Raw genomic sequence first — 12,677 nt, 5'->3', positions numbered from 1 at the left:
TCTCTCTCTCTCTCTCTCTCTCTCTCTCTCTCTCTCTCTCTCTCTCTCTCTCTCTCTCTCTCTCTCTCGGCAGCCCTGCTCTGTTGCTCTGTATTTAATCTGTGATAGGATGCCATTTAGAGCAAATTGCACCTATAATGATTACAGATGGTTTTGTGAAACAGGGGCTATCAGACCAGCAGTACTCCATTGTGTGCATGTATTGTATAATGTTCCACTATACAGTCTGCATGGTGCTCCACTCATATCATCCTTTGCTTTAATTCTCCATAAGATCCATGTCCTTACCTCACACGCACACACAAAAATCCGTACTTGGCTTACCGATAACAAACTGTCACTACACCTTGGGAAAACTGAATCCATTCTCTTTGGGACCAAACATTCCCTCAGACAGATGGAGGTAAATGATTTCAAGGTCAAAGTCGATGACACAATTATCGCTAGCAAAGAAGAGATTACCTATTTGGGTTGTATTCTCGACAAATACCTGTCGGGTGAAAGCATGGGGACAAAGGTGGTCAAAATAGTAAACCAGAGAACCAAATTTATGGGCAGAGTTTCCTCTTTTGTCAACCCACAGGCCCTCAGGACCCTCTCAGGGGCCCTGATTCAACCACATTTTGACTATGCTAGCACCTCCTGGTACTCCAACACCTCAGTGTCACTGAAGACTAAGCTTCAAACCTCCCAAAACAAACTGATTCGGCTACTCCTCGGATTGGGGCCCATGACCCACCTTTCTCCCACCGATTTTGCCAGCCTAGGCTGGCTCAGGGTGGAAGACAGGGTTAAACAACTAAAAATGGGACTGGCCTTCAAAATTGTAAACGAAAATTTGCCCGATATGCCCCCTATTCCCGCATATCTGAGTAAATACCTCCAAAAGGTTAGTGACACCCACAGTCACAATACCAGAGGGAGCGTTAACAACAATCTGGTACCACCCACCCATAAAACAAACATGGGCAAATTCTCCTTCTACAGCACTGCCACCCAGGATTGGAATGGGCTAACCCCATCCCTCAAAAAATGCAGTTCGCTGGGCTCATTTAAAAGAGCCTTAAAAAATCACCTTTCAGGAGGCCAAAAGAGGAGGTAGTACCATTTTCCCATTAGATAGCCGACCCCCCCCCCCCCTGTTCTTGTACATATCTCCCCCCCCCCCTTTTTTTTTATTTCTTTAGTTGTACATAGTATTATATGTATGTATATATGTATGTATATATATATATATATATATATATATATATATATGTGTGTATAGATATATATATAGATATATATATATTCTTGCTGTTTTTTTTTATTTCTTGTGTAATGATATTCGAACTGTGATGCCACTATATATGTCTATGAATTGAATACCAAGGCCCTCATTGGAAACAAGTCCGCAAGGACTTTTATGAACGGACCTGTTAGACAAAGTATTTTAAATGTAAATGTGTTGTTTTACATTTTTTGCCTAATAAAATATTCAATCAATCAAAACATAACCTAAATGAACCAAAATTAGGTCATATTAACTCATATACTGCCTAGAACGACTAAAACGACTTCTGTCCATAAGCCATGCCTGCCAAGAACGACTAAAACGACTTTTTAAAAAAAATAAAAAATAAAAAATATTTTTTTTAATTTTTTTTTTTTTTTTTGATTTTTTTTTTTTTTTTTGACCCAAAGACCAAGGAGATATGATTTTTCGAAGATATAGACTCCCATCCACTTCCTTGTTAACTTAAAACTTAAAAATTCTGTATCTCGGCTCCTGAGTACTTTTTTTTTTCAATGAAAAATATGGCAGTGTTCAAACGCGGCCAGAATAATTCTGGCAGTGAATGAGTTAACCCATTAAGACCTGGAACTGTCTCATTTTTAGATTTGAGCTAAAAAGCATTATTTTACACTTTGGGCTATTCAAAAATAGCAGATATACAAGCTCGTAGCGCGGCACCGAGTGCCGCGCTACGAGCTTGTAGCTGCTATTTTTGAAAAAAAATAAAAAATGCAAACTTTGAATATACAGTATATATATTTTTAAAGCCAACATTTTTAACTCAAATCTTTGCTTCTGGGGGTCCTGGAACAAAATATTTTGATGGGGGTCTAGGCCAAATACATATGATTTTGGGGGTCCTTGACATGAAAAAGATTGAGCACCACTGATATAGAAACATACGTTTTTTAAGATACTGTTGGGATTTAGGAGACATGTAGAATCGGCTTCAGGTCTCAATGGGTTAAATATATACAGTACAACAGAATATTAAGGGAATAAATCACTTAAATATGATTACAATACCTAATAAAAACAAACATTTGAAGAGAAGACAGCAGTACATGTAAATAGCTGTGACTCTGTCCGTGGTGCTGAATTCATGTTGTGGCACTGAGACTAGCTGTGCCTCTGTCCGTGGTGCTGAATTCATGTTGTGGCACTGAGACTAACTGTGCCTCTGTCCGTGGTGCTGAATTCATGTTGTGGCACTGAGACTAGCTGTGCCTCTGTCCGTGGTGCTGAATTCATGTTGTGGCACTGAGACTAGCTGTGCCTCTGTCCGTGGTGCTGAATTCATGTTGTGGCACTGAGACTAACTGTGCCTCTGTCCGTGGTGCTGAATTCATGTTGTGGCACTGAGACTAGCTGTGCCTCTGTCCATGGTGCTGAATTCATGAATTCAGAAAACCACTCTTGAAACAGCAGCACATAGTGGAGTTGTTTTAATGCAACTTCAGCTTCTAAACTCAGTCATATTAAGTTTACCAGTGGCAGAAGATAAACAAGCATATTAAAGGACCACTTCACCAATTTTCTACCTATCTTCATATATCCTCACTAATACTAATTACTATATGGTAACATTTTTGTCTACTCAGTCTGTCTCAGAGGAGGGCAGGGGAGGGCAGAAAACACACACACACACACACACACACACACACACACACACACACACACACACACACACACACACACACACACACACACACACACACACACACACACTCACACACACACACACACACACACACACACACACACACACACATTTGTGGAGGGAACTTCATCTACGAGATCATCTATTCCAGTTGCTGTGCAAACACAAGAGTCTGTTCTTCTGTTGGATCTTGAACATGATGTTGACGGGAGAAATTATCAGGAGATTACGTTTCGTGAACAAAGGAGCAGATGGTTCAGTAGAGTAGCTGTTCTGACTGACAAACCTTTTCACGGCAGGGTTCATCAGAGACGAGCCGTCTACAAGAGGGTCTGTCTGTCTGTCTGTCTGTCTGTCTGTCTGTCTGTCTGTCTGTCTGTCTGTCTGTCTGTCTGTCTGTTGGCCTGTCTGTCTGTCTGTCTGTCTGTGTGTCCGGAGCTAATCTCTCCAAAATCTCACATATGAGTTATACTGTTTGTTTAACTTTAACCAAATGATGAATTTTGTGTAAGTTTGGCAGCTTAAGACTCTTTCTCAGCTTCAGTGCCCCGATTCGTATGATGTTCATAAGACCTGATCAAATGGTAAAATCTCAAAACAGCAGCTCCTTTTTTTGTAAAGGAAAAAAAGAAACCTGACAAAGAGGACAGCAGTATGAACCACATGCACCTAGTGTCCCTAATGTCATGCCGTATAGGCGAACATTTCGAGAAAATAGGTGATCTACAAGGTCCCAACGCCCGTTATGATGAGCTTTTTTAGGGGAAGAGATTTGGTGCAGATGGAAAAACAGGAGGGGACAAAGTACTGACCCCTGGGTATACAGTATAGAGTATATTTAGAGTTTAATTGGTTTGTTGTTGTTATTTTATTTACGAAAACACAAAACATAATTAGAGAAAGTCAGTATATGACCATCCAAACTCCATAGATTTTTATTCAATAGTTTTAGGAGACAATGCTACTTTAACCCATTAAGATCGGGATACGCATCTGTATTTATTTGGCTATTCAAAAATAGCCAAATATTATTTTTAAATAATATTTTTTTTTAAATCGTGAACATTTGTGCAAATCTTTGAATATTTTTAAAGCGAACATTTGTAACTCAAATCTTTGCTTCTGGGGGGTCTCTGGAACAAAATATGTAGAGATAGGTGTCCTCGGCCAAATACATGACATTTTTGAGGTCCTTGACATGAAAACGTTTGAGAACCACTGATATAGAAACATCGTTATTTTTTCAAAAAAACTCGTTAGGATGTAGAATACATTTTGTAGAATCGGCCTCAGGTCTTAATGGGTTAAATAAACAAATAAATAAATAAAAGCTCCAGTGCGCGTCTCTCCCTAACGACTCTGACATGGGTATAATCACTCTCTCCCCGGGAGCACGGATACTTGTTCCCACGGTGCAGCTGCACACATCAAAAAAAGGCGAATTCAGTCGAGGCAGGCTATAGAGAGGCAGTCGACCCCATGTATTTATGACCCAGCTCGCAAATCAATAGAGCGCGAACGTGCTGTACGTCCGCACGCACAAGTTATAACTGTGGACTCCGTGACACAGCGCCTCACCGTTCAACTAGGACAGTGGTTTGAAACCTTTTTCATGCCAAGGACCCCTTAAATTGATATTACCTTTGGCCCGCGGACCCCCATCTGAAGATTGTTTTGTGCCAGGGACCCCCCAGAAGCAAAGATTCGAGTTTAAAATGTTCGCTTGAAAAAAAAAGTGTATTCAAGGATTTGCACATATTTTCACGATTTTTCAAAAATAGCAGATCTACAAGCTCATAGCGCGGCACTCGGTGCCGCGCTATGAGCTTGTATATCTGCTATTTTTGAATAGCCAAAGCTAAGTGGTTAGAATGATTGTGACACTATGTTTTTTGTTTTTGTAAAATAAATTGTTAAATAGTTAAAGTTCTATATTCTGATAGTAATCATTGCCATGCAGACTGTTCAGTAAAAGGGGTTTCCCCTTCTCTCCTGCACTCTATTAAACAGAAAATACATTTGCATTTCGGGATACCAATTTCATCCAATCTACATTCTGATAGCAATCTTTGCAGTGGAGTTGTGAGCTTGTAGATAGGCTATTTTCACTGCCTTTGGGAATAAAATAAAAATGTTTTAAAAAGGATCCAGTCTACAAACTGAACACAACATCGCCGGTACCATGGTGAATTTGGTGATCAATACAAATGCATACAGTTGCTGAAACCTCGTATCTCCACGTTTCAAACGTTTATGTTTTTTTTTTCATAAATGAACGGCCTACTTCATCGTACAAGAGTGTCTCACAAAAGTAGTGAAAATAGCAGATCTACAAGCTTACGACGCCTCGCATCGCAAGGCGGCTGTAAGCTTATATAGTATGAGGTATATACAGCGCGAGGTTTCTGCCCGACAGTGACAATATTCAGTTCTTTAACCCATTAAGACCTGGAACTGTGTCATTTTTAGATTTGAGCTAAAAAGCATTCTTTTACACTTTGGGCTATTCAAAAATCGTGAAAATGTGTGCAAATCTTCTGAATATATATATTTCTAAAGCGAACATTTTTAACTCAAATCTTTGCTTCTGGGGGGTCCCTGGAATAAAATATTTTGATGGGGGTCCGCGGCCAAATTCATATCATTTTGGGGGGTCCTTGACATGAAAAAGATTGAGCACCACTGATATAGAAACATACGTTTTTCAGAATACTGTTGAGATTTAGGAGACATGTAGAATCGGCTTCAGGTCTCAATGGGTTAAGTGGACCACTGTATGAGGGTCTGTGCGTCTCTGTGGGTGCATGCGTTAACATAATTCACTGTACCGCACTAAAAACACTCAACAGGCTGCTGCTCAGAGGTCACAGTGACAGCAATGTGACTGCTTATCACTGTACAGTAGCTGGCTAATACATTAATTACAATAAGAGTGTTTATTGACTTTCTGTGAATCTCTCCAAAATGTCCTGCCCTCTCTCTCTCTCTTTCTCTGTCTAACACACACACACACACACACACACACACACACACACACACACACACACACACACACACACACACACACACACACACACACACATAAGCACTCAATGACGCACACACTCATTTACACACACGCGAGAGAGAGAGAGAGAGACAGACAAAGACAAACCTCGAACAGAGACAGAGAGAAGTATGAATCAGGCTTTTCGAACACTGACATCATTCCTTCCCCAGCTGGCCAATTTACGATCATAAAGTAGCGGAAACAACACCGCTAACGGCTATCGAACCGATACGAGGCTGGAATATGTGTCCGGGGTCGTTTCCGTGACAATCTAATTCACCGCCGTGCATGCAGGAGCATAATTCAAGCACTCGAAGCAACACAGTGTTATGTGCTTTTTTTCACACAAGATATTCAAATCTGTGGAGAAACGTGTTCGCTGCGCTTTTGTCCAGTTATGCTAAATGAACCGTCTCAACCTGAAATGTTTAGCACGGATGTATTGTTAACCACTTAAACCAGGGGTCTTCAACAGGGGGTCCGGGACCACTTCGGGGGTCCTCAGAGTTACTACAGGGGGGCCGCCAAATTTCCACTTAACATTCCTTTTCCGAGGAGAACTTTTGCTGAAAATAGCAGAACTGCTATTTTTGATCGGCTATCGGCTATTTTTGGCAAAGAGGTTTGGTGTAGAGGTTTGGTGTAGAGGGGAAAAAGAGCAGCACCAAGTACAAAAAAAAGGTTTGATCTGAAAAAGAGGGGGTCCCTGCTTCATCTCTCTCTCAGCTAGGGGGTCCTTAGCCTGATAACCCAGGGCTCTATACAAGATCCGCTCCCTTTTTTCCATCAACAACGCGGAAAATAGGATAACCACGAGCTCACAACGCATGCTGTACGCCGCCGGATCTGTTCAGGTCTGAACGAGTTGCAGATCTGTTATTTTCGCCTAATGTTTAACCCCGTAATAGGGACGCTATAGGTTCATGTGGTTAAAATGTCGGTTAGTAGGAGGTTTACTGGCATGTCTTCTTCTTTGCACAAAATATTAAAGCAGGCTCTCTTTTATCTGGCCGTTTTAGACACTGCACCTTGCCTCTTCCTGTCAATAAATATGAGTGATGTTGCCCTTCATTCCGCGGCAGCGAGAAATGTCTCCATATCACTGCTGTCTGTCACCTTCATCCAAAGTTAGCCCCATGGCTCCTTCGTTCCATTAACCCTTTAAGACCGGGAACGCATCTTTGTCCTTTTAGATGTCTTTGGGCTATTAAAAAATAAAAATAAAAACTTAATCTTAATTACTCAAATATTTGCTTCTGGGGATTCTACAAATGTCGTCTAAATCCTAATAGTTTTTTTTTAAACGTATGTTTCTATATCAGTGGTTCAATTTTAATTAAAACATGTTCGCTTTAAAAAAATATATATATATGTTCAAAGATTTGCACACATTTTCACGACTTTTCAAAAATAGCAGATCTACAAGCTCATAGCGCGGCACTCGGTGCCGCGCTATGAGCTTGTAGATCTGCTATTTTTGAATGGCCAAAGAGAGCGATCTTAAAATGACACAGATGCGTTCCCGGTCTCAATGGGTTAAGCCAAGTGTGATCGGCCAGGAACACGATATAAATACGGCCGGTTGTGTATTGTTAGCAATAAGCCTGTTGTTTACCCGACCTTGGTGGAGTATTTACCGTCCACATTGTGGTGTTTGGGCACAGCTTGACCAAATATAAATTGCAAATAGAGACGATAGTTGTCCAGACACCCTCTCATCCACTTACAGTACACACACCCCAAAACGACCACGCACCGCACGGCCAGGAAAGTAAAGCGAAACACCTGATGATACTGTGGCACAAATTATGCTCAAGGTTACTTGAACACAGCACATTTCGGCTTACTGTTTTTTTACCACATGGACCTTAGCGTCCCTGTTCTGGGCCTGTCATAGTAGGCGAACATTCTGCAAAAAAATGGCGAACATTTGGCAGAAATAGAGCTCGTAGATCGGCTATTTTTGCTGTGTAGATTTGGTGTAGAAGGGAAAAAGGGGGAACCTGGTCAACAAAGTGTAAAGTGCATTAGACCTCTCACAAATTGGACAGTGATAACAAATCATAAAATAATGATCACTTGTTAGTATGAACTGTCTATCATTTCTGAAATGTGACAACTTCAGGGTGAGATGTCTACGTTTCAGGTAGACTAATGACCCCCCCCCCCCCAAAAGAAAAACGTATATACCTGATAATGATCTACTTATCATATCATCTACTTTATGTATCCTTCAGGCCATACAGTAGTAGTGAGCAGGAAAGCTTATTCATGCATCCTTCACTCTTTAGTTAACCCATTAAGACTGGGAAGGGAACGCGGCACTCGGTGCCGCGCTATGAGCTTGTAGATCTGCTATTTTTGAATAGGCAAATAAATCTAAAGTGACACAGATGCGTTCCCGGCCTTAATGGGTTAACCCATTAAGGCCTGGGACCGATTCTACAAAAATGCCTTCTAAATCCAAACAGTTTTTTGAAAAAAACCTATGTTGCTATATCAGTGGTTCTCAAACTTTTTCAGGACCCCCAAAATGATATGTATTTGGCCACGGACCTCTATCTAAAAATATTTTTGTTCCAGGGACCCCCAGAAGCAAAGATTTGAGTTACAAATGTTCGCTTTAAAAATATATTCAAAGATTTGCACAAACTTTCACTATGTTTCAAAAATAGCAGATCTCTATGAGCTGGTATATCGGCTATTTTTGAATAGCCAAAGAAACATTAAAATGACACCGATGCGTTCCTGGTCTTAATGGGTTAAAACGAGACGAGATGCTACACGGTGGGCAGCGAAATCCCTGAGCGTTCGTTTAACTCCCCGAGTCCATTTTTACACTGACAGATAATAACAGACATTATCCTAAAATATGTAACAAGCACCCCTGCCAAATGATATCGCAGGGGCAAACTCTGGGGACATTTTAAGAGGCGTTTGAAAACAAATCTTTTCAACTTAATCCGTTACGACCGGGGACGCATCTGTGTCATTCTAAGATTTCTTTGGGCTTTTCAAAAATAGTAGATATGCAAGCTCATAGCACGGCACCGAGTGCCGCGCTACGAGCTTGATCTGCAAATCTTTGAATATTTATTTCTTAAAGCGAACATTTGTAAAATATGTTGTTCCAGGGACCCCCCACAAGCAAAGAATTGAGTTACAAATGTTCGCTTTAAAAAGTATATATTCAAAGATTTGCACACACGATTTTTCAAAATATAGCAGATCTACAAGCTCGTAGATCTGCTATTTTTTGAATAGCCAAAGAAATCAAAAAAGGACACAAGATGCGTTCCCCGGTCTTAATGGGTTAACCTCCCAATTCACTGCACCAGCCCACATGTATCCTCATTTAGCTTTGGCTTTGTGATTTTTGGCTTCGCTGCTGTTCTTTATACTTGCCTCCCAATTGTCTTCTCAACCACTTTAAACAAACCCTCTATACGTTTGCGGCTCACAAAACGAGTTTCAAGTTTGTGAGCTTGTAGATCGGCTGTTTTTTTTGGCAAACGTCCAGAGTATATATAGGGAGGGATGCTGGGGTTCAAGTGGTTAATGCAATGAAGTACCTCGAGCCATGCACAGTCTTTTAACCCATTGAGACCTGGAACTGTCTCATTTTTAGATTTGAGCTAAAAAGCATTATTTTACACTTTGGGCTATTCAAAAATAGCAGATATACAAGCTCATAGCGAGGCACCGAGTGCCGCGCTACGAGCTTGTAGATCTGCTATTTTTGAAAAATCGTGAAAACGTGTGCAAATCTTTGAATATATATATTTCTAAAGCGAACATTTTCAACTCAAATCTTTGCTTCTGGGGGTCCCTGGAACAAAATATTTTGATGGGGGTCTGCGGCCAAATACAATTTTGGGGGTCCTTGACATGAAAAAGATTGAGCACCAGTGATATAGAAACATACGTTTTTCAGAATACTGTTGGGATTTAGGAGACATGTAGAATCGGCTTCAGGTCTCAATGGGTTAAGAGCGGAGAGAATTGAATACTAGGCAGCCAGGAATAGTTAGCACTCTCTCTCTCCCTCTCTCTACTGTTGCACTGTGACTGCCCAGTTGCAGATACAGGTTTAGTATGGTTCCCCCCACCCCCTTGCTGGCAGGGGAAGGGGGTGCCTCTGCTTTTGATATCCCCCCATCTGGTCATTCATTTGTATTGGGTTTATCATCTGCTTCTGATCAGAATGAATAAAATGTGCATACATGTCCTTGGCTTGTTTGACTATATCACATATTTAACAATATTTTGTTTTTAACCTTATGTTCATTTAGCATTTTTTTTTTCAGCACAGTTGACGGAGGAAAACATCATTTCATCACATCAGTTTTTTTTTTTTTTTTTACATTAACCATTACTGGTTAATGTCCAAGCAGGCAAGGCAAAAAAACAAAACAATTGAATAATATGATTAAAAATGTACTGTATGTTAACCACATTAATCCCTATTTTAGGCAAATCTGTCCACCAATTTTTATTTTGTTTCAAACTAGGCAAAAAAACTGCTATTTTTGCTATTTGTCATAGGACAAAGTAGCCTACATACGGCTTAAGACTTAAAATGATTAAGAAAATGCAAACCCCCCGTCCCATTTTTGTTTGTTTTCCGTTTGTTTATTTGCTTGTTTGTTTGTTTTTTTTTACTAATCAAACCCTGTGCGATATCCCTCTCTGTGGGTGATTGTGACAGATGGCAAATGTGTCCCCATGCAGACTGCCCACCCCCCAGTGGTCTCCTTAGCACCTCCCAGGGGCTCCAGTAATCATTAGCCTGGTTGCAGCCGGGCTGCCGGGCAGCATGGCCTGCTGTCCGCACATCAGTGTTGATTTCGTCGACTAAAACTATGACGAAAAATGCTCGTCGACTACTAAAACTAGGACTAAATATATTGACAATTTTGTCAACAAATAAAAACTAGACTAAAATGTTAGTGAGGGACGGACGAGTGGAGAAGAGATCCAGTAGAAAATAGCAGATCTACAAGCTCACAACGCGTCGCGCTGCGACGCGTTGTGAGCTTGCAGATCGGCTATTTTCAGCACGCAACCAAGTGTAAAATCAGCCGCTACGACGCCATCAAGGCACCGCCACAATGCATTTTAGTCGACTAAATCAACTGTAGATTTAGTCGACTATAATCTTATGATATTTAGTCGACTAAAACTAGACAAAGACTAAAATATTTCAGATGACAAAAAAAATGACAAAAACTTAATGGAATTTTATTCGAAAGACTATCAACATTTGCTGTCAAAATCAACACTGCCGCACATCATTGCACTACCTCGGGCATCAGAGTGGGATTTCAAGACGGTGGAACAGTGGCGTCGACATTCTCGACAGTAGATTGTGTGGTGATTGAGAATGGTAAAGAATTCTACAGTTTATGTCCAGAGTCCAGACCAAAACGTCTCACCTTAAAGTCATGACAGTGCGTCACACACAGCCTGGGTTTTGCTCAAGTCAACTGGGGTGAACATTATAATCTCACGAAATGGTTTCAAAACATCTCAGCATAGGGTAGATATATTACTCTCTCTCTCTCTCTCTCTCTCTCTCTCTCTCTCTCTCTCTCTCTCTCTCTCTCTCTCTCTCTCTCCACGACAGGTTGGCGTTTCGCTGAAGTCAGCAAAAAAGAGCTATTTATAATGCATCATATGCATTATAAAAACATAACAGTTTGCCTGTATTTAGCCGTGTGCCATGACGCACACAATAATAAGGCATGTATAGCCTCATGGGGTCGATAGCATAGGCTGATGGAGGATATATTACTGTATGAAATATATGTTTTTAAAACATACCAAAAAACCTTCATGGAAGAATATACCTAGGGCTTTGTGAGCTATAAATAGAGCTATAAGCGGGGTGGCACTTTAACGCACATGGATAACCGGCGACTTTACGCACCGTACTTTTACCCAGAACTAAACAATAACTTTAGTTCTCATCTATACACCAACACAGTAAAACATCTAATGGAACCACACGGACCATGAGATTTTGTAACTCCTACACCTGCAGCGTGTCACGGGTCCACTTACATGTGCATTTACTCCACGTACTGTATTTAAGTACAGTTTTGAAGTATTTTTACTTTACTGGAGTATTTCCAATGTTCTGTATTTTTCTACTCCACTACATCTCAGAGGCATTTTTTTTTACTTTTACTCCACTACAATTATTTGCAAACTTTAGTTACTACTTTGTAATACATTAACCACTTCAGCCCTATAGAGTTTGGCTATTTGTATAGAACTGTACTTTCTGAGCTTTTTTGTGTGCAAACTGTTAATACAGTATTCAATCAATCAATCAATCAATCAATCAATCAATCAATCAACAATCAATCAGTGGTGTAAAGTAACTAAGTACATTTACTCAAGTACAGTACTTAAGTACACTTTTGAGGAAAGTTTACTTTACTGGAGTGTTTCTAATTGTCAATACTTTTACTTCTCCACTATATCTCAGAGGCAAATATTGTGCTTTTACTACACAAAAAATATTTGAAAACTTTAGTTACTAGTTACTGTAGATTTTGATTATTAAAACAAAACATGCATTAACCACTTCAACCCTCTGCATACAGGCTATTTGAAAATAGCCGATCTACAAGCTCACACCGCCTGGCCTTGAGAGCTTGTAGATCTGCTATTTTCAAAGCATTTAT

At 40.3% G+C, this 12,677-nt stretch overlaps 1 protein-coding gene across 1 annotated transcript in view; it reads right to left on the bottom strand.

Annotated features, from left to right (window-relative positions):
- gsg1l (gsg1-like) overlaps positions 1-12,677 on the bottom strand; it is a gene marked incomplete at both ends in the record, with an annotated part of 68,244 nt that overhangs the window by 54,580 nt on the left and 987 nt on the right. The window lies entirely within an intron of this gene.

The sequence above is a fragment of the Gymnoscopelus microlampas genome (genome assembly GCF_963454915.1).
Source record: "Gymnoscopelus microlampas genome assembly, chromosome: 11".
Classification (NCBI taxonomy): domain Eukaryota; kingdom Metazoa; phylum Chordata; class Actinopteri; order Myctophiformes; family Myctophidae; genus Gymnoscopelus; species Gymnoscopelus microlampas.
Note: the sequence above shows the minus strand (reverse complement) of the source record. Positions and strands in the feature narration are given on the sequence as shown.